The sequence below is a fragment of the Lycium barbarum genome, chromosome 5 (genome assembly GCF_019175385.1).
Source record: "Lycium barbarum isolate Lr01 chromosome 5, ASM1917538v2, whole genome shotgun sequence".
Classification (NCBI taxonomy): Eukaryota; Viridiplantae; Streptophyta; class Magnoliopsida; order Solanales; family Solanaceae; genus Lycium; species Lycium barbarum.
Window position 1 is genome coordinate 79,199,225 of NC_083341.1, and position 23,565 is coordinate 79,222,789.

Below are 23,565 nucleotides of genomic sequence, written 5' to 3' on the forward strand. Positions count from 1 at the left end.
GCAATTCTCGATCATGCAACAGTCAACAAGAATGTTATGGGCCCTTAAACTTACCATTTCCGGCAATGATGACGCGAGCAGAGAGAAATGAGGGGTGGGGGTGGCGCTAGAGTTTCGTTGGAAACCCTTGAGAGATAAACAGGGTGCATTTAGTTTGCTGAAAATAAAAAGGGAACATGGGTTTTACCCTATAATTGGGAAATTGGCCCGGGTCTCGGTCCTGTCGGATTGGGCCTGGCCAGTTAAACAGGGGACATGGTATACACATATGTACGTGCATATGCATGTATATATGCGTATAGTCAGGGCCAAAAATCACAAATCCTTAACAAAATGGCCACAATTGTGAATGTCTATCAATTCTACACTTTAATTATGACCACGAATTAACTAATTAACCGACTAATTAAATTAAAGGCATGATTAACCTATAAAAAGGACTTAGATTGCAAACATGGCCTTAATGGACTTAAACCATGAAATTGATTATCTCAATTATGGCCGCATGTAATCTAATCAAGCAATTAAGGACTAATTTTGCAAAAAATGACCTCAGTGGGCTTAAACCATGAAATGGCTATCTCAATTAAGGCCATAATCAACCAACAATCAATATTTTCAATTGTGGCCGCAATTAATCACATGGAAAACAACTTTTGGATGTAACTACAATTAAGTACTAACCCAAATATGAATAGACTTAAACAATTCCAAATTGATTATGTAGAGTTCAGATTTGAGAGGTAAAAATGGCTATTTTTTTTAGTTAATCAGATTCCTTGAATATTACGGATTAAAATGCTTGCTATTGATTTCTCATAATTTTAGTAAATAAATAATTGTTTTAAATTACCTTCTTGCTTAATTTTAGCAAATGGTCCGTATTAATTATAAACAATTTGTAAATTAATTTCTAAATGATCTTATACTATTATTGAGGTTATCTTGACAAATGAAATGGCAAAATATTATCTAAATAGTTTTTATAAAATCATTTTGACTTGTAGAAAGTATACATTTCAGTCTGTTTGATATCCAAGGACTCTGGATAATAAAAAGAAATTATGGGAGGTCAAAAATTAGGTTTCAACAACTGCACCTTCGGTGTTCAGGGATGGCGGGACATCCCTGAGCAACGAAATTTGACTAACCCAAATCCAAACTAGCTCTCATTTTTATGCGATTTTAAATATATGACCGGACACTGATTTTTGGGTTTCCTACATATCTCAGGTTATATAAGAGTTCAGGCCACTTGTAGTTCGACTCAATTCGGACTTCTAAATGCAAATTTAAGCAAATTTTGGATTTTTTGGTTATTGAAACCGAGAGGTCTGGGGTGATTATTTGGAGTGTGACCGACTCTCTGGCATTGAGTCCGCCTATATATCCTTTGTCTTGGAAATCAAGTTATCTGTACTTCAACTCGATAGAAGGAAAAAGGTATCCCTTATGCGAGAATGTCTTTGTGTGTGTCAGTGTGTGCCAGACCGGTCTCGGGAAAATTTTAAGAAAAAACGGATAAAGCAAATAAGAATTTTTGTGTGCTGAGCATGGGGCAGAGCGATCTTCCAAGTCCTGGCTCAAGAGCTTGACTCTCATGGGATCCCTATCTCGACCAGCTTCATAAGAAAAAATTTCATGTTTGCTCCACATACGTCTAGATTTGATTTGATCAACCTGCTCCATTTTGCAGCTGCTAATCTACTTCCGTCTGCTGCGTAACGCTGAGATTGATTTTGAAAATGAATATTGCGGCCATTTGGCCAGATTTACATCGTGTGGACCTTTGGAGCGAAAACTGCAGTCATCTGACTGGATTCACATCGCTTTGACCCTTTGATTACAACTGATAATTTGTATGAATGCATGGCCTTTACGGCAGTGTTTGAATGAAATGGCCCTCTCGATAATGTTTGAATGAATGGTCCTCTCGGCAAATGTTTGTATGAATGGTCCTCTCGACAAATTTTTATATGAATTGCCCTTTCGGTATTGTTTGAATGAATGGTCCTCTCGACAAATGTTTATATGAATTTCCCTTTCGGTATTGTTTGAATGAATGGTCCTCTAGGCAATGTTTGTATAAATGGACCTCTCAGCAAGGTTTGTATGAATGGCCCTCTCGGCAATGTTTGAATGAATGACCCTCTTGACAATGTTTGAATAAATGGCCCTCTCGGTAATATTTGTATGAATGGCCCTCTCGGTAATGTTTGTATGAATGACCCTCTTGGATATTTAAAGGAATGGCCTTCTTGAAAATGTTTGTATGAATGGATCTCTCGACAATGTATGTATGAATGGCCCTCTCGGCAATGCTTGTATAAATGGCCCTCTCAGCAATGTTTGTATGAATGACCCTCTTGGCAATGTTTGAATGAATGAATGACCCTCATGGAAAATGAAAAGAATGAATGAATGACCCTTATGACAAATGAAAAGAATGCATGAATGGACCTTATGGAAAATGAAAAAGATGAATGATATTCGCCATTTTGGTCATTCTATGGCCCTTATGGCCAGATATTCTCCCTTATGGCGTTCAGCTATTTTTATAGCCCTCGTAGCTAGATATTTGGTCTTATGGCATTCAGGACCTTTTACAGCCCTCGTGGTTAGATGCTTGCCCTTATGGCATACCAGTTCTCTTATAGCCCTTGTGGCCAGATACTTTTCAAACCCTATCTCTAGTGGCTACTTCGACCTTGTCTGGTGAATTATTTTTACCTGCACATGAAACAAAGTTAGAAAAATGGGTCGTCTTCCTGACATCATGGGGTCCTACGTTAGTAAAGGGTTAGTTTCCTATTAAAGTGATCCATATTGCTGACTCTAGATCTTTGGCCTCGCCGACTTTTTTGGACGCAAATCCCCTTGGATTCGATATTTGAAAGATGAATTTATTTCAATCATGCAAGCAAAATCGTTTTGTCAATGTTAAGCAAGAGTTAGTTACTTATAAAAACAAATGCATCGTTTTAAAAATTGTAGATTAAGTTCATTACATGTGCTTCCGAACTAGAAAATATCCCATCCTTTGATCCTTTGATAGTCGAGGTTCCACAATTTCTTTGGCAGAATTTTTGAGAACCTCTCAAAAATTCTACCCTAGTTTAGATCTATGTGGGCTAGCGAACTCTTGTGCTGAATCTTTAAGCTCAAAATTTCCTGCCCCAGTTTAGGGTGTTGAATTGGTTAAGGATCCTCTCAAAATTTCTCAAAAGTTTGTGACTCTGGGTTGGCTGATTCTTGTGACAGGCTGGCGACACAAATTTTTGAGACATTCTCAAAAATTCTGCCTCAGTTAGGCATGTGTGGCAATCTCTTCGTGCCAAGTCTGCATCCTCTTTGAAGTCCTATCTGTGAGGCTTCCTAGGGATTTCTTGGTTTTTCCTTTTGGTATGACCAAGCTCAAAAAGCTCCTACATATCCTAACGCAGCAGGAATCAAGTCGAACGTAGTTCGAAATAAAGTAAATGAGTTTTGTTTTTTACTAGTAATGCGATCGGGTCCCGAACGGACTGCCTACGTATCCCATGGTGGGTAAGTCAGGTCATTGCGTAGTTCATATTACAAAGAAAATCCTCTGAATTGTTTTCCAATCTATTACAAACAATTACAAGCAAAGGAATAACTACTACAAGTAAATAAAATGACTATTACAAGAAAAAAATACTATTACAATTAAAAAGATGTGTCTTCACGCGTAGTAGCGCTTGATCGCATCCGAGTTGATTGGCATGTGCCACTCTTGCTGATTTATCTCTGCTAGTACCACTGCTTCTCCAGAGAGTATTTTGCAGACCAAATAGGGGCCTTGCCAGTTGGGAGCAAACTTCTGTTTCTACTCGTCCTGGTGTGGGGGAATTGATGTGTATTCAAATCATAGGAGCGAGCAATCGTCGATATGCTCATATTGGTGACGTTATTGTTGTTGTGATCAAAGAAGCAGTACCAAATATGCCCCTAGAAAGATCAGAAATAATCAGAGTTGTAATTGTGCGTACTTGTAAAGAACTAAATTCTTTTGAGCACCGTTTGCCCTATTTGAAAAAGTCGAACTTTGACTCTTTTATTGAAGGCTTGCGCTATCCTTTGTCGGTATAGTTGATCGCGCCATACAACAACCATCCTCTTTTCATCAATCAAAGACTATTGCTAATATCAAGCCCGGACCCATTCAGTATTGTCTAATTCAGCTTCTTGAATGATTCTCAACTATGGTATTTCCACCTCGGCAGGTATGACTGCTTTAGTACCATAAACAAGTAAGTACGGAGTTTCCCCTGTTGAAGTTCGGGCTGTTGTGCGGTATCCCAGTTGTTACGGTTCGCTTTTACGCGGGTTAAGGCATAAAAGTTACTACGAGGTTGTTGGTGCTCTAAACGGATTTTAGTGTTTTTTAGAGTTGCCACCTAATTTATTAAAGGAAAACCAGGGAAAATTTTTTTCAAGCAAGAGAGAAATCTTTTGCTACCCAAATTCGAGGTAAGGGTTCTGGTTATCCCGTAGGGAAGGTTTTACGCACCCTAGTATTAAAGATCCATAGAATACAGTTGACCTACGAGCTTCAATGTGTGATTAATGTACTTATTTGTTTAAAAGTGTTTTGTTTTTCCGCAAAAATGTCATTCATATCCATATCATAATTTCAAGAAAAACATTTCGCAAAAATTCCCCTTAGAAAAGGGGTTTTTGGGTTTTAAAAATCCACATAAGTGTTCAACTCACTTTATTGCCAGACTAGGACACACCCGTGATTTCTCTCAAGTTGAGTCGCTACTACTCTAGTCCTAATAAAATAAGTTTAGTTCTTACAGGTTTTTATTTTTTATAAGAAAATATGAAGTATTCTCCTATATTTATACATACATATACATAGGTATACGTAAAAAGAAAGTCTCTTTAGGTCCAAATTTTATCTTTTTGAAGCCCGTAAGGTCCAACCGTTTTCAAAGTCCGAAAGACCATCATACTTCAATTTGGTCCAAGCGTATTTCTCTTTGTTTTCAATCCATTTGTTTTTGGGCTTCCCGGCCCAAATCAACCTTTATTTTCTTATCAGATTTCTTGTTAAACTCACTGCCCATTTCAAGTTTTTTTTTCCTTAAAAAAAGTACCAATTCTTTATCTTTCAGGACGTCCAAACCAAAAAAAAAATAATTCCTTGAGTTTGCCAAGAACTTATTTCAACACGATTTTAATTCTAGAAAACGTTGAACAGCTTTTTAGAATCACAAATGATGTACCAAAGTTTCACTATTTTACCATTTTGAAAAAAACAATGTTAGTCATTACTCCTCTTCCTTGAACAAAAAAAAAAAAGTCCATTTCTTACATCGTTTGCCACAAACAATGTCACTTAAAACAATTTGAAGAATTAATCTAAGTTGATTTACCACGTGAAATTTGATTGTCATCCAAGTTTTCTTTTATTTTTTTATTAAGGTTTAACGACTTTCCTAAAGCACTAAACGTTAATTTCCTAGGTTCTACACATGGATAGGGTTCCAATATTTTTGCAAGAGTTTTTTACAAATACACGTACATGAAAAGATATGAAAAATAAAGGAAGAAACTCAGGCTGGTGGGCCTACCAAGCCCACCAATAGACTATTTTCACCCATAGTTGGGCTTCAAATAATTTAGCTTCCCTTTCTATATTTTTTTTTGACGGACTCAATCAAGAATGAGTCTTTGGGCCTTCAGCCCAATGGGTTTATGCAAATGGAAGTCGCCCAAGCCAACGTATTTCATGCAAGCAAGAATGAAAAAGGGATAAGGATTAGGACATGTTTAAGTTAATATTTCAAATAAAACCAGACTCCTATTATACATACATGTATAAGGCAGGCAATTCGTCATTTAATAGGATAAGACCTTGACTAAGTATACATAGACTGGGGACAACAAACAAAATATGCCCAAAATTTGCGAGTAACCCAAGACCCATATAGATCAAGACAACATAGAAACAGACCCAAACATAGAAAATAGAAAATCCCACAAGAACATTTCACTTAAATTAAAAAGTAGGCAATGCCATACAAATAGACACAACTTCAAGCCAATATACCTTGGATATACACTCCCATGGAGATACTAAAATAGCCCAAAAAGGAAAGCTTTCACCCTCTTGCTACTAATGCCGCACAAGATCCAAGGCGTTTCTAGGAACCCCAGGCATGGCAGACACCAGGGAAGGCTTAAGCTTAATCCTTGAGTGCTACTAAGCATCTCCATTTATGTGTTAAGCGTATGATATATAAGAAGAAAGTATCAATATTTGTATGCACATCTTATCATAAAAACTAGCTATACCACACACATAATATATGATGTGCCGCGTATTTACATCACATTTAATGCTTTCAATAGCGGTTTTACTTGTGTTTCAAGAAAGTTTGTGTAAGTTTTACGTGTTTTTATTATGTTTTAGGTAATACGAGGTACCTAGAGCCTAAGTGTGGAAACAAGCGAAAAAAAGGAAAAAGAGTTGATCACTGGAAAAACTGGAGATTCTGGAAATTTTGTTGGAAATTTAGCCTGTGCGTTCGCGCCCATGCACGTTAGTGACTCTACACATTCGCATGAGTGTGGCACGTGATGGCGCTGAAGAAGAGCAGTGGTGCTGACGTCATCCACGCGTTCGCGCTGCCACGTGGCGCATTCGAGCTGAAGGCCTTCAGGCCCAGTCCGAGCAGAACTTGGATTTTGACGATTTTTTCTATTCCAGTTGATTTAAAAGCCAACTGGGAGCATTGTAAAATTATCTTTGGTGGAAAACACAAGTTTGGAGGCTAGGGTTCCTACGTATATTTTCTTTCTTTTAATTGAACCTTGTTTATCGAAATTTCGGTGACAATTGAGATTGAAACTCTTGTTGTCTTTATTTATTGATTGACATTATTTTTAATCAAGTAAGTTAGTGTTATTTTAATTATTCTTGTTCTTCAACTTTTCTCAAGGGAGTAGCTAACCCTAGGACTTGCCCATTTACTTTGTTTGAAACTCGGAAGAGGAAGAACGGGGTTGGGATAGAATAATTAACATGAATTTGAGGCGTTAACCCCCATCTAATGAAAATTGACCTAGGAACAGGCGATACCACTTGTAGCCATAGTCGGGTGTTCTTAATGCTCCTAATTGATTTAGGGATATTCAATTAGGTAGTCTAGTTAATGTTCGGGAGAAGTTAATTTAGAGTCATTATTCGAGGCTAATTAACATAATATTACCATTATCTGTAATTCGTTAAATTTATTGGATCATTACTTGAGAAGTAGTTTCCTTTATTCCATTCTTGTGGCCATTGATCAATTTACTTGCTTTCTAGATTAGATTTTATATTTTCGTATTTTATCAAAACCATATCTAAAAACCACCATTGATGCGTTCGGCCGAGCTGTTGTTGGTGATAATTCTTAATCTGCTTAAACGCCTATATATTTTTCTCTTTGGGATTCGACCCCAACGTTGTTGGGTTACTATATTTGACAACGTCCGCGTTATGCCACAAAAGGTGTAATTTGAGCGTATCAAATTTTGGCGCCGTTGCCGGGGAATAATTGACGTATTTTGGCTAATTTAGGAAATAAGTTAACTTGCTATGAACCGAACCTGTGAATATTGGTATAGTTTTTTTCTATGTTTTATTCTATTTTTAGAAATAAAATGGCATCTTTCCATCAAGACTTGTTTAGTAGTGATTTTTATTGTGAGCATGGCCAAATTGGTGAGTTCAAACTCATGATGGAGTGCCTGCTAGGTGAGGATAACGAGAATCAAAAAGCCTTAGAAGAATACTTGAAAACTATTCTCCAACTTGGTTTGATGACAGAACAAGAAAATCCACCATGGGCAGTCGATCCAGATCAGATTAAATATGAACTCTCCAATGCTCAAGTTGAAAAAGTAATCCCTTTGTTCGGGGTCAATCATGAAGATGAGTTTATTGGGGATGCCAAAGAAAAAATAAATTGGAGTCAACTTTTGTGCTGAAAAAGATGGTTGTTGTTGACTCCAATCCGGGGGAAGAATAGGATGTCGTAATTCAAGAAGTTCAAATGCCATATATTTTGCAATATGAAAGCTCAAGACGGAAAAATGATATTCCTCACTTGAAAGCCAAGAAGTGTAAGATGAAAAATATTATGCTTGGCTTGTTCATCTACTTACCACCCCCCACCGCTCGTGGTCACAAATATGAATCCAAATTAGGTGCCCAATTCATAAGCTTCAGATGACTAGAAAAGCTGTGAAGTTGGTAACTGTCGTGCTGCGACGTTAAATCAAGCTCTTGGTAGGAGGCAACCCATCATTTATGAATTTTTAGAATAGTTTATTTTATTGTTTTTGACTAACCTACAGACTTTCAGAATTTTAGGAGACCATTTAAGCAGGGTAACAATTTTCAGACCACACTCCTAAAAACTGCGATTTGGAAAAAGAGGGTCTCAAATACCTCTGCGCGAACGCGCCAAATGTGGGGTGAACGCGCTGAACAAAAAAAAATTGGTCAGTGCGAACGCGCTAGTTGACCACGCGTACGCGCCAGAGTGGAGGCCCCAGGTAACCAAACGTTTAAAAACAGAAGCAAAAGGGATAACAAAACGGCAAAAATAAAAACATAACCCCCATTTCTCTCACTTTTCTCTCAAACTCAACTTCAATTCTTTAGAGATTCTTCAACTTGCAACTACAAGGTATGTGATTCTCTCACTCTCTTGTTCATAGAGTTGTTTTTATCTTCTTATGGTGTGAAAATTTGTGGAAGAAACTATGTTTACTTTTTCTTGTTTAAACACTAGAATTGGGTGAAATTGTTGAATTTTATGTGAAATATTTGTTGTTGGTTGTTGTGTAAGTGAGACGAGAGTGTTGGGAGTTGATTGTTGACAAATTTGGGGCAAGAAATAAGTACTAAACCACTATAAAAACGGGTGAACATTTTCACACCCCCAAACTGCTCGACAATATTCCTCTGAGAATGCTAAAACGCTGTTTAGCGCGATCGCGCAGGTAACTAGTGCGAACACGCAGAATAATAAAACAAAATGATGCGAACGCGTCCCTATTGAGCGCGAACGCACAGAGTAAAATTGTGCAGTGTAAAATAGAATGCTCGCACAGAGTTGCCCAAAACTTTTGTGACCTAGTTCTTTGACCTAACTGCCTCATTATACATTGTTGTACGTATCCATACTTATTTTTGACATGTGTGTTCATTTTGTAGGTACTTAAGCTTGAAAAATGGCTACAACATCCAATGTTTCCCAACTGCCACAGATTGAATACTACAATACCATCACCTTTGTCACGACTCAACCCCGTGGGCCGCGACTGGTGCCCTACTTGGACACCCAAATAGACATACAAGCCAAATCGTCATATAATAACTTAACTCAGATTTCATATTCATCATTTTAAACAGAGCGAAAAACAAATATTATCTTACGCGATTTCGCGTACAAAATATCATATCAAAACCAAAAGAGGCGGCGGAATATACATCGCCGATTATATGCACATATACAAATATACAGGCCATTCTGGCCGTATCCAAATCTGATAGGTTGGCGGAATGTACATCGCCAGATACATGCACGTATATAGACAAATGGGCCGTTTTGGCCATAATAGCAAACGGGACCGCACTAAGACGCAGGTCATACCCAAACAAACACACACATGACCCATGACCCACATATATGACTACAGGCCTCTACAAACGATATCGGAATCATATGACGGGACAGGGCCCAGCCGTACCCCAAACAGTCAAATATACGGAGACATATACACCATAAAAGATATGTACCAACATATGGGCTCCGAATCAAAAGGAGCACTCTGTGATAGCTGAATATGTGGCCTACACTGGCGGATCACGAACCTCTGTACCTGCAGGCATGAAACGCAGCCCCCCGAAGAAAGGGGGTTAGAACGAAAGATGTACTGAGTATTTAAAGCATAGAGTACAGAAATACAAACCATAACTGACATAAAAAAAGTACAAAGAAACATTACCGAATCAGTACATCAGAGTCTGTGCTGAAAGCATATGTATATATATATATATATATATATATATATATATATATATATACTTTAACTTTTTCTTTTTGAGGTGTTATTTCTACCTTTTTTAATTGGTCTATTAATTCGTCAACTTCTTTATTTTTAAACGTCTCTTTATCTCTTTCTTTTTGTTGTTCAGTTAACCACGAAATGCGTTCGTCTAATAATTCTAACCTTGGTATTATTTTTTCTATTTTCTTTATTATTTCTAATATTAATGAAATTGTAGTAGTATTTTGTTGTATTATTATTTGGTCCGATTTAGCGCTAGGTATATAATTTTAAAACAGGAATAGAAAAAATAGGAATAATAAAAAATCAAAAGGACCTAGATAATATAATAAAAATTCTAGATGAAATAGAAATTATTGGAGAAAAACCATTAAGACACTGGAAAAATAACAGGATTGTATGTAAATTAGATATAATAAATCCAGACTATATAATTAAAACAGCATCTATTGAAGCAACAAATCAAGATGTAGAAGATTTTAAAGTACAAATAAAAGAACTATTGGACTTAGGAGTAATACGGAGATCTACTTCTAAACATAGATCAGCAGCATTTATGGTAAGAAATCATAGTGAAATAGTAAGAGGAAAAGCAAGAATGGTAATAAATTATAAAAGACTTAATGATAACACTAGAACAGATGGATATAAGTTACCAGACAAAACAGAACTAATAAATAGAATACAAGGAAAGAAAATATTTAGCAAATTTGATTGTAAATCAGGATATTGGCAGGTACGAATGCATGAAGATAGTATAGAATGGACTGCATTCACCTGTCCTGAAGGACATTTCGAATGGTTAGTAATGCCATTTGGATTAAAGACAGCTCCACCAATTTTTCAAAGAAAAATGGATAGTATATTTGGAGAATATAAAAGGTTTGTATTAGTATATGTAGATGATATATTAGTATTTAGTAAAGATATTAAAGAACATTTAGGACACCTACAAACGGTATTTAGATTATTTGTAGAAAATGGGATAATAATTAGTAAAAAGAAAATGGAATTATGTAAAAATTATATAAACTTTTTAGGAGTAGTACTAGGAGAAGGTAAGATAAAATTACAACCTCATATAGCCAAAAAAGCTTTAGAAATGCCAGACAAGTTAGACAATGTTAAAGAATTACAAAAATTTTTAGGAATAGTCAATTATGCTAGAAATTTTATAAAAGATTTAGGAAAAATAGCAGGACCATTATATTCAAAGACTGGATCAAATGGTCAAAAACACTTTAATACTGAAGACATTAAATTAGTACAAAAAATAAAAGAAAAAATAAAAAACATTCCAGATTTAAATATGCCACTAGAAACAGACTATTTAATTATAGAAACAGACGGTAGTTTTGAAGGATGGGGAGCAGTATTAAAAGCAAAACCTAGTAAGTATAGTAATAAAAATGAAGAAAAGATATGTGCTTATCAAAGTGGTAAGTATAAAGAAAAAGGAAATATGAGTAGTATAGATGCAGAAATCTTAGCCGTAATATATGGATTAAATAGTTTCAGACTATATATTTTAAATAAACCAGAAATACTAGTTAGAACAGACTGTGAAGCTATAGTTAAATTCTATCAAAAGATAAATGATAAAAATAGTAGTAGAAGACGATGGCTAAATTTTTTAGATACCATTTCAATTTATAATTTAAAATTTGAACATATAAAAGGAAAAGATAATAATTTAGCAGATCAATTAAGTAGATTAAATATTACTGCTAACTAAATTTTTTATTTGGACAGCATGAGACCTTCCAATTCTCAGACAGCAGACAAGGGGAAAGGCATAGCCTCAACCCAAGACACATACAGACAGACAGTATTAGGTAACCTTCATTTTAGACCTACATCTTTATTAGAAAGAAATGCTATGGAAGAAAGAATACAATTCGGAGCCAATAATTTAGTAGTCTATCAGCCATCAAATTGGACTTTTAAAGTATTACCAGAATATGTAATAGATAGACAACAAAGATGCTTAGTGGATAATTTATGGATTTCGCGTAATAAAAAAGACGGAGCTAAACATTTTGTAGCCACTATAAATGCACTTTGTCAATATTTTACAGACCGAAATTTAGACAAAAAATTTAAATTTTATGTTGTAGTTCACGGTAAAACTAATGGTATTTTTCAGACTTGGATAGAAGTTGTAGACTCTATTAAAGACATAAGAAAACCTCTTTTTAAGGGATTTAATAATTTTACTGAAGCATTAGATTATGCTAGAGGGACATTGGGTCCAAATTATTATATTTCTCCAGCTCTCAGACAAAACCCAGACAAAATCCCCCAGTACAATGTACAAAAAGACACAGACAAAATAATCTTTTGCGACCATTGTTCTACCATGACTGATGTAGTCAAAAGACTAAACCAGCAAAAAGAGACATTGGTTCAAGAAAAAATGCAACTCTTGGATCAGGTAAAGACATTAGAACAAAGACTACAAGCATTAAAATTCGAATTGATGCAGTCTCAGAGTTCTCCATCTCAGAAAAAAAATGGATGAGACGGGTGTGCATTCCCCAATGAATGCAATTAGACCCACTGTATCGGGTAAAGATACAGCTAGTCCGGTTCAAACGGTAGCCGGTAAAGACTTATCAAATCCGTTAATGGCTGTCACTTTGCCAAAAAGTGAAGACGAGGGATGTTCATCTCTCCAAACCAGACGGAGACTACCAAAGACACTTACGCAAGGAGCGGCTTCTACAAGGAAAAGCACACTTGCAAAAAAGAAGAAAAATGAAAAAATAGAAAATATAGTAAAAGAGACACTAGAAAGATTTTTTCAGACAAAAGAAAAAGATAAATATATAGTCAAAGATCCTAGTCCAGAATTATCTCCAAGACAAGAGATGTCACCAGTCCATTCAGATTTTGAAGGAGAAGATATTAATTTTCAAGACTCGCAAGATCCAAATGATATAGATTCAGGCATGAGTTTTGACTCAATTGCCCTACACAATTTAGACACTTATATCAGTTTAAAAAAAAAAAAAAAAAAAAAAAAAAAAAAAAAAGATTTGAAAAGACATGGTTCAGAAAAAGATGAAAGAAAAAGACAAAGGTGAAGTAGAGAAAAAGTCATGAAAGGAAAAGACAAAGTGAAGTAGAAAGAAAGTCATGACTTGGAAGATTTAGTTCGGTGGATCATGAGGACAAAGACATAGAAAAGAGAAACAAGGACATTAAAAAAATGACAAAAGCATCAATAATTAAAGACAAAGGTATGGAAAAGAGAGAGACAAGGACATTAGTCATCTTTTAGAAAAATGAGATGAGACAAGCTCAATAATAGAGGTAGAAGACTTTTGACTTTGGACTTTGTAATTTTTCAAGACACGTTGGAGCAATAATGTTGACAGTTCAGAAAAAAGAAGACCAGATTTTATTAAAGTAGCTGTAATAAAGTAGTAGTTTTATCTAGAAATGGGACAGCTCAGCAAACGGACAAAATTATAAAGTATCTTTTGAAAAGTTTCATGTGACGATGGGGCCCTAAGAGTACCCGGCTGAACTCAAAAGATTCTTCACAATTTTGAAGTCCGCATTTGAAGTCCGTCAGACTCCTATAAATAGCAGTGTTTTGCAGAGAAGGAGGGCATCAGAAAATTAACATCGATCAAGAAGCAAGACACAATCACCAAAAAAGCCTTCAACAAATTCTCTCACCAACCACTCCATATTCCTCTTCCCTTTCACAAAATGCCCCAACTCCTTTCCCCAATGAAATCCTTTGTAATATAACTTCCCTGTAAAATAGTTTTAATCTTTCCAGTAATTTTCTTTTAGTGTGAAGTAGTTTTTCGGGTTCCCCGAAAGGGAAACCTCTCTCCATCTTCAGACATGTAAGTTTTTATCTATGTTTTCTGTACTAATCTCCCTACTATGTAAATTATTTTATGTTCAATATTATGTTGAATTAAAATATTATGTTTGAGTAATTACTTACCTGTTGTTATGAATCTATTACTCTTAGTATATGGTTATTCTCTTAATTTCTTAATGAACACGATGGATTAACCTGTAAATTCCTAGGTGTTTGAAAGGCCGTTTTAATGTCCAAATGATAAAAGGACGATGTTGGCCATGGTAACCGGGGTGTGGTTAAAGAAGACGGATATTAAGAACCAAGATTAAGAGAAAGAGATGAACAGTGTAATAAAGATTCATAACTAAACAGATTTATTTAAAAAAAAAAAAAAAAAAAAAAAAAAAACGAAAAAATGAAAAAACGAAAAATATAAAAATATAAAAATTGGGAGAATAGGCAAAAAATAAGAAAAACACCTACATGATAAGAAGATTCAAGGAGTGAGGAAGTACCGAGTAGGATTGTTTAACATATAAGCTAAAAACCACAATACCATATTTCTATCTTTCTTTCTACAAAAATTAAAACTTATATATTTAGGACTTATATATCTATTGAAACAAAAAATATAACCCTGATAGAAAGATAGCAATATTATGTGGTTTTTACTAATGTTTTAAACAATCCTACTCGGTACTTCCTCACTCCTTGAATCTTCTTATCATGTAGGTGTTTTTCTTATTTTCTGCCTATTCTCCCAATTTTTATAATTTTCGTTTTTTTTTTTTTTTTTTTTTTTTTTTTTTTTTAGAAAAATCTGTTTTAGTTATGAATCTTTATTACACTGTTCATCTCTTTCTCTTAATCTTGGTTCTTAATATTCGTCTTCTTTAACCACACCCCGGTTACCATGGCCAACATCGTCCTTTAATCATTTGGACATTAAAACGGCCTTTCAAACACCTAGGAATTTACAGGTTAATCCATCGAGTTTATTAAGAAATTAAGAGAATAACCATATACTAAGAGTAATAGATTCATAACAACAGGTAAGTAATTACTCAAATATTATCAACATAATATTTTAATTCAACATAATATTGAACATAAAATAATTTACATAGTAGGGAGATTAGTACAGAAAACGTAGATAAAACTTACATGTCTGAAGATGGAGAGAGGTTTCCCTTTCGGGGAACCCGAAAAACTACTTCACACTAAAAGAAAATTACTGGAAAGATTAAAACTATTTTACAGGGAAGTTATATTACAAAGGATTTTATTGGGGAAAGGAGTTGGGGCATTTTGTGAAAGGGAAGAGGAATATGGAGTGGTTGGTGAGAGAATTTGTTGAAGGCTTTTTTGGTGATTGTGTCTTGCTTCTTGATCGATGTTAATTTTCTGATGCCCTCCTTCTCTGCAAAACACTGCTATTTATAGGAGTCTGACGGACTTCAAATGCGGACTTCAAAATTGTGAAGAATCTTTTGAGTTCAGCCGGGTACTCTTAGGGCCCCATCGTCACATGAAACTTTTCAAAAGATACTTTATAATTTTGTCCGTTTGCTGAGCTGTCCCATTTCTAGATAAAACTACTACTTTATTACAGCTACTTTAATAAAATATGGTCTTCTTTTTTCTGAACTGTCAACATTATTGCTCCAACGTGTCTTGAAAAATTACAAAGTCCAAAGTCAAAAGTCTTCTACCTCTATTATTGAGCTTGTCTCATCTCATTTTTCTAAAAGATGACTAATGTCCTTGTCTCTCTCTTTTCCATACCTTTGTCTTTAATTATTGATGCTTTTGTCATTTTTTTAATGTCCTTGTTTCTCTTTTCTATGTCTTTGTCCTCATGATCCACCGAACTAAATCTTCCAAGTCATGACTTTCTTTCTACTTCACTTTGTCTTTTCCTTTCATGACTTTTTCTCTACTTCACCTTTGTCTTTTTCTTTCATCTTTTTCTGAACCATGTCTTTTCAAATCTTTTTTTTTTTTTTTTTAACTGACCTAAGTGTCTAAATTGTGTAGGGCAATTGAGTCAAAACTCATGCCTGAATCTACATCATTTGGATCTTGCGAGTCTTGAAAATTAATATCTTCTCCTTCAAAATCTGAATGGACTGGTGACATCTCTTGTCTTGGAGATAATTCTGGACTAGGATCTTTGACTATATATTTATCTTTTTCTTTTGTCTGAAAAAATCTTTCTAGTGTCTCTTTTACTATATTTTCTATTTTTTCATTTTTCTTCTTTTTTGCAAGTGTGCTTTTCCTTGTAGAAGTCGCTCCTTGCGTAAGTGTCTTTGGTAGTCTCCGTCTGGTTTGGAGAGATGAACATCCCTCGTCTTCAATTTTTGGAAAAGTGACAGCCATTAACGGATTTGATAAGTCTTTACCGGCTACCGTTTGAACCGGACTAGCTGTATCTTTACCCGATACAGTGGGTCTAATTGCATTCATTGGGGAATGCACACCCGTCTCATCCATTTTTTTCTGAGATGGAGAACTCTGAGACTGCATCAATTCGAATTTTAATGCTTGTAGTCTTTGTTCTAATGTCTTCACCTGATCCAAGAGTTGCATTTTTTCTTGAACCAATGTCTCTTTTTGCTGGTTTAGTCTTTTGACTACATCAGTCATGGTAGAACAATGGTCGCAAATGATTATTTTGTCTGTGTCTTTTTGTACATTGTACTGGGGGATTTTGTCTGGGTTTTGTCTGAGAGCTGGAGAAATATAATAATTTGGACCCAATGTCCCTCTAGCATAATCTAATGCTTCAGTAAAATTATTAAATCCCTTAAAAAGAGGTTTTCTTATGTCTTTAATAGAGTCTACAACTTCTATCCAAGTCTGAAAAATACCATTAGTTTTACCGTGAACTACAACATAAAATTTAAATTTTTTGTCTAAATTTCGGTCTGTAAAATATTGACAAAGTGCATTTATAGTGGCTACAAAATGTTTAGCTCCGTCTTTTTTATTACGCGAAATCCATAAATTATCCACTAAGCATCTTTGTTGTCTATCTATTACATATTCTGGTAATACTTTAAAAGTCCAATTTGATGGCTGATAGACTACTAAATTATTGGCTCCGAATTGTATTCTTTCTTCCATAGCATTTCTTTCTAATAAAGATGTAGGTCTAAAATGAAGGTTACCTAATACTGTCTGTCTGTATGTGTCTTGGGTTGAGGCTATGCCTTTCCCCTTGTCTGCTGTCTGAGAACTGGAAGGTCTCATGCTGTCCAAATAAAAAATTTAGTTAGCAGTAATATTTAATCTACTTAATTGATCTGCTAAATTATTATCTTTTCCTTTTATATGTTCAAATTTTAAATTATAAATTGAAATGGTATCTAAAAAATTTAGCCATCGTCTTCTACTACTATTTTTATCATTTATCTTTTGATAGAATTTAACTATAGCTTCACAGTCTGTTCTAACTAGTATTTCTGGTTTATTTAAAATATATAGTCTGAAACTATTTAATCCATATATTACGGCTAAGATTTCTGCATCTATACTACTCATATTTCCTTTTTCTTTATACTTACCACTTTGATAAGCACATATCTTTTCTTCATTTTTATTACTATACTTACTAGGTTTTGCTTTTAATACTGCTCCCCATCCTTCAAAACTACCGTCTGTTTCTATAATTAAATAGTCTGTTTCTAGTGGCATATTTAAATCTGGAATGTTTTTTATTTTTTCTTTTATTTTTTGTACTAATTTAATGTCTTCAGTATTAAAGTGTTTTTGACCATTTGATCCAGTCTTTGAATATAATGGTCCTGCTATTTTTCCTAAATCTTTTATAAAATTTCTAGCATAATTGACTATTCCTAAAAATTTTTGTAATTCTTTAACATTGTCTAACTTGTCTGGCATTTCTAAAGCTTTTTTGGCTATATGAGGTTGTAATTTTATCTTACCTTCTCCTAGTACTACTCCTAAAAAGTTTATATAATTTTTACATAATTCCATTTTCTTTTTACTAATTATTATCCCATTTTCTACAAATAATCTAAATACCGTTTGTAGGTGTCCTAAATGTTCTTTAATATCTTTACTAAATACTAATATATCATCTACATATACTAATACAAACCTTTTATAGTCTCCAAATATACTATCCATTTTTCTTTGAAAAATTGGTGGAGCTGTCTTTAATCCAAATGGCATTACTAACCATTCGAAATGTCCTTCAGGACAGGTGAATGCAGTCCATTCTATACTATCTTCATGCATTCGTACCTGCCAATATCCTGATTTACAATCAAATTTGCTAAATATTTTCTTTCCTTGTATTCTATTTATTAGTTCTGTTTTGTCTGGTAACTTATATCCATCTGTTCTAGTGTTATCATTAAGTCTTTTATAATTTATTACCATTCTTGCTTTTCCTCTTACTATTTCACTATGATTTCTTACCATAAATGCTGATGATCTATGTTTAGAAGTAGATCTCCGTATTACTCCTAAGTCCAATAGTTCTTTTATTTGTACTTTAAAATCTTCTACATCTTGATTTGTTGCTTCAATAGATGCTGTTTTAATTATATAGTCTGGATTTATTATATCTAATTTACATACAATCCTGTTATTTTTCCAGTGTTTTAATGGTTTTTCTCCAATAATTTCTATTTCATCTAGAATTTTTATTATATTATCTAGGTCCTTTTGATTTTTTATTATTCCTATTTTTTCTATTCCTGTTTTAAAATTATATAACTCTGTCTCTATATCTATTAAAGTATAATCTTTTTCTAGCAACTCCTCTTCTTCTAGAATTTCTTTTTCTTCTAAAGTTAAATTTTTTATTTCTTGTTTTTCTTTACAACATGTATTCTTTTCTTCACATTCTTTACAACAACTATCTTTTTTCTTTTGCAGGTCTGTGGTAGGGATCTTTTTATGATGAATCCTTGTTTCAGTCTTAAGAACTTGTACTGGTGTATGAGTAATATTTTTTAAGAAAATTACTCCATCTCTTGTAATCATACAGCTACCATTATTATGTAACATGAAGTCTAATCCTATGACAAAGTCTACATTTATATTAAGGTCTCTTACCCATATCTTATCTATTTTATAACTTGGTTTGTAAAACTCTGAACATGTATTTATAAAGCTAATGTAGGCTTTATGAACATAATGTCTATATATATTATGGGTTCCATCCATTTGCATGGCCGCAACTGGTTTTTCTAGAATTTTTATTAAATTAGGTGGAACTATTCTTTTATTTATTATGCACTTTGTGCACCCTGAATCTACTAATGCTAACGTTTGTATCTCATAATCATCTATTTTAATTCTTGCAAGTATTTTTATTGTTCCTAATTTTTTATCTTCATTACATACTAATGCTTCATGGTCTTCTATGCTCATTAATTCTGCTTGAGATTCTTCTGGTATTATTGTTAATGGTTTCATTATTGGTTGTATATTTGATAATCTTATTTCTTCGTCTTCACTATCTGCTTCTCTTTGTTTTTCTCTTTCTAGGTTACATAATCTGGTTTCTAGTTCATTTATTCTTGTTTCTAATGTTATTATTCTTAGACTAATAGTAGGGTCTTCAATTTTCTTATGAGTTGTTTCTTTATTTATTTTTGTTTTAAATTCTTTTTCTATACATATTGTACATCCTTCTATGTAACAATTTTTACATTTAACTCTTTTGTCTCTACTAGGATACCATTTACAAATGAAACATGCATTATTATCCAATCCTTTATTTCGTTCAAACTCATGGTTACACTCTTCGGCTATATTTGCTAAATTATCCATTGCTTCTAAGTCTAGATTTTCTAATCCTATTTCATTAATTAATTCGTCTGCTTCTGAATCTGATGAGTCTGTTTTGATTTTTTCTTCAGTGTCTACACTTACTATAGAATATATGCTTTCTGTATCTGACATATATTCGTCTACATTTATTAATGTTTCTTGAAAATCTTCAATTAGCTGGGAATTTCTTGTCTTATTATTTATTCTTTTTGGACATGTATTTGCTAAGTGTTCTACACTTCCACAAGTGAAGCATTCTAATTTATTTCTATAATTTCTTTCTGTTCGATATTTTCTTACATGCCTATTTCTATCTAAATAAGGTTTTCTAGCTGATGATTTTCTAAGATAATATTTCTTTCTATTATATTGAGGATAATTTCTATTATACTGCGTTCGGTATTTTTTATGCTTTTTCTTTTTATAATTGTCTTTATCATAACTTTGTGTAGTGTAAACTACGCTTTTACAAAAGTTCATTTCATTTTCTTTTAACTGTTTTTGTATTTGTATATGAGTGCATTTTTCTTGTAGTATATCCATTATATGTTGTATTCTATGTCCTATGGACCACGTTAAATTAGGATTCTGCATTACTCCGTCTCTTTATTCCATCTGTCTTCTATTTCTCTTCCTAAGGCTCCTGGTAGTTTATTAAATAACTTTTTACCTAATTCTTGATCAAATGCATTTCCACTAATAGTACAGTAGTAAAAATAATCGTTTAAAAATTTCTTAATATGAAACCAACTACTTATGCTTAGTTGTTCTAATTTTATTACTGCATTTCTTTGTAGTACTAATAATCCACTATTTGGATCTTCCCCTGTAATTAAAGTATGTATTTTATTAGTAAAATTATATGGGATTGCTCCCATGGATACTAGGTGTTGAAATTCCATTGGAAAATTTTCTTTATAAGCTTCCCATAAAGCTTTGGCTGATTCTCCTAAAAATGTTTCTAAATATTTATACATTGTTTCTGCGTCTGTTTCACTATATGTTTTTATATAGTCTGCTACTACTATTCCTTTCCAAAGATCTATCACTGAATTCCATCTTTGCGGGTCATGTGCTGCTATATTTAATATTTTACCTTTATTACCTCCTTCTTGAAGAATAATGGGTTCTTCTATAGGCATTCTTTTTCCTGATGGTTTAACATTATTTAAAGGTTCTCCTCCTGTTCTAAAAACTCTTCTTCTAGGTACATTTCCTGTGCTAGTATCTATAGTATATTGTTCTCCTGTTGTTCTTTGAAATGGACTAGAACTAGATGCACTAGATTCCATTAATTCTTTTTGACTTATTATAGAGTCTATTTCTAGTTCGTCATCACTGTTTTGCATGTCTTCTAATATTTTATCAAAATTGTCTGATTTTCTTTGGTTTATCTGTTCTACTCTATATCCCCAATTATCAGTTCGGGCTTCACATAATTTAAAGTGACTTATGGTTTCTTCTATTGTTAATTCTCCTAACTTACATCCTTTACATTTAAAAAGCATATTTTTGTTTTCTTTTTGAAGTCTTTTTGCTTTTTCTATAGCTTCGTCTACCGCAAACTCGTCTTGTATTAATTCTATATTCATAAAAGTTGTGTCTGTAATTTCATTTTCGTCTAGAGTACTTTCTTCTTCTATGTCTTTTTGTGGCATATAATTATAATTAGTAAAACGTACAGATGTCTCTCCCTTAGAATTAGTGTACATTAGGTGGGATTCTGGCTGTAAAATCTTTTTTGTATTAAAATCCTCTAGATTCCATTCCATCCCTGCATATTCTTCAGGATTTATTTTTATAGGCTTTATTAGTCTTATTCCTTTATTTCCCATTATTTCTACTACATCTTCTACCTTAATTTTAAATTTTGTATTACTATTATTAGTCATTTTCCCTAGAAATCCTACGCATATTAATAAATTATTACCGTCACACATCTCTTCATATCCCTTGGTCTGTATTCCTATTTTTATGTGCTTTCCAAATTCTGCTAAATTCATTATAAAATCTGGGCTAATATAAAATATTCCTCCATTATTTGTCATGTCTACTTCCGTTAGTCCTATTATTGATTTTTTCATGTCTGACCATCTATCGTCATAAATTACTATTAAAACTTTAGTTCCTAAGTTCTTTCTAGTTAGTCCTTTTAATCCTACTACTATTAATCCCATATGCATTAAACTTCTTCTAGTATTTTTTATTTGTCTCACAGCTACTGGGTCTATTAAATTTATGGTAGTAATTTTATTTCCTATGGCTGATATTTGTTGTTCTCTATAATGTCTTTATAATTGAGTTGTACTTGAAAACTGTCTTATATTATATAGAGTTTTTGGATTTAACAGTTTCAATTGGTTTTGTTGAAAAATTTGTATATCTCTATCTACGTCTATTACCTCACTTAACTGCTGATTATTTTCTTCTGGGGTTCTTCTATTTAAAATTCTTGATAAGAAATTATTACTTATTCTATTATCTGAAAAATTTACTCTTTATCTTTCTTGCCTTTCTGATCCTCCTTCGTTTCTTTGTCTAGTTGAAAGAAGGTCCATTTTTGTGGTTTTCTAAGTACTTTAACTTTTTCTTTTTGAGGTGTTATTTCTACCTTTTTTAATTGGTCTATTAATTCGTCAACTTCTTTATTTTTAAACGTCTCTTTATCTCTTTCTTTTGTTGTTCAGTTAACCACGAAATGCGTTCGTCTAATAATTCTAACCTTGGTATTATTTTTTCTATTTTCTTTATTATTTCTAATATTAATGAAATTGTAGTAGTATTTTGTTGTATTATTATTTGGTCCGATTTAGCGCTAGGTATATAATCTTTATAGTCTGCTGGTAAAGGTATAGATTTTTCTATTAATTTTGAGGCTTCTTCTTGAACTAATGTTGGTCTACTCATGAAAGAGTGATTTCTTTTAGTTCTGCTACTGTCTTTTTTAATTCTCTAATGTCACTTGTTAAAACTTCTACTTGTTGTGTTATTTTAGAGACTATGTGGGTTGTTTTTAGTTCTATTTCTTTTGGTTTTTCTATAATAACTTTAACTAACTTTTCTATTTCCGTTTTTGTAGGTAATTTTTCTAGATTAAATTTATTAACTAGAGTCTGAACTTTCTTTTCTAATTCTAATTCTTGTGTTTTTAAGTAATCTAGGTTTTGTTCTAATTTTTCAAACGTTTTCTTTTGCTTAGTCTGAGATGTAGCTACTACTTCTAATATTCTAGTAATATCTTTATTATTTTCTTGTATTTTTTCACTGAAATTTATGACTAAATCTACTAATGTATTTAACTGTTTGTCTTCACTATGTAATATATGATCTCCGTTACTAAAGTTACACTTTATAATACTATGGTCTGTTAATGCTCTATACTTCTTTTCTGGGTATATTTTTAAGTCTAAGTATTCTAGATTTTTTAAGATATCTATCTCTCTAGCTTTATTTATTATCCTAACGGGATTTTTATTTTACAAACTTATTTCTGATGTTCTATACTAGTTGTAAGTCTTTCTATATCTTCTCTTATACCGTGTAATTCCCAAGTTATAGCAGAGATTGTTTCTTCGTTAATCTGACTTTGTAAAAGTCTATTTTGTATTAGTGATGATAATGTTTCTGAATTTATTATCTCTAAATATGCACTTAAGGCTTTTTCTACTTGTAGATATTCTCGTCTTTTTTTTATATCTCTATATAAATACCAATGATTAATTTGTATTTGTCTAACAAAAGGTAGTGTTCTCATGCAATTAATATGGTCTAAATCGTTTTTGGTTTTTTGAGGTTTTTCTAGATTTTATATATCGTAGTAATTTATATTCTAA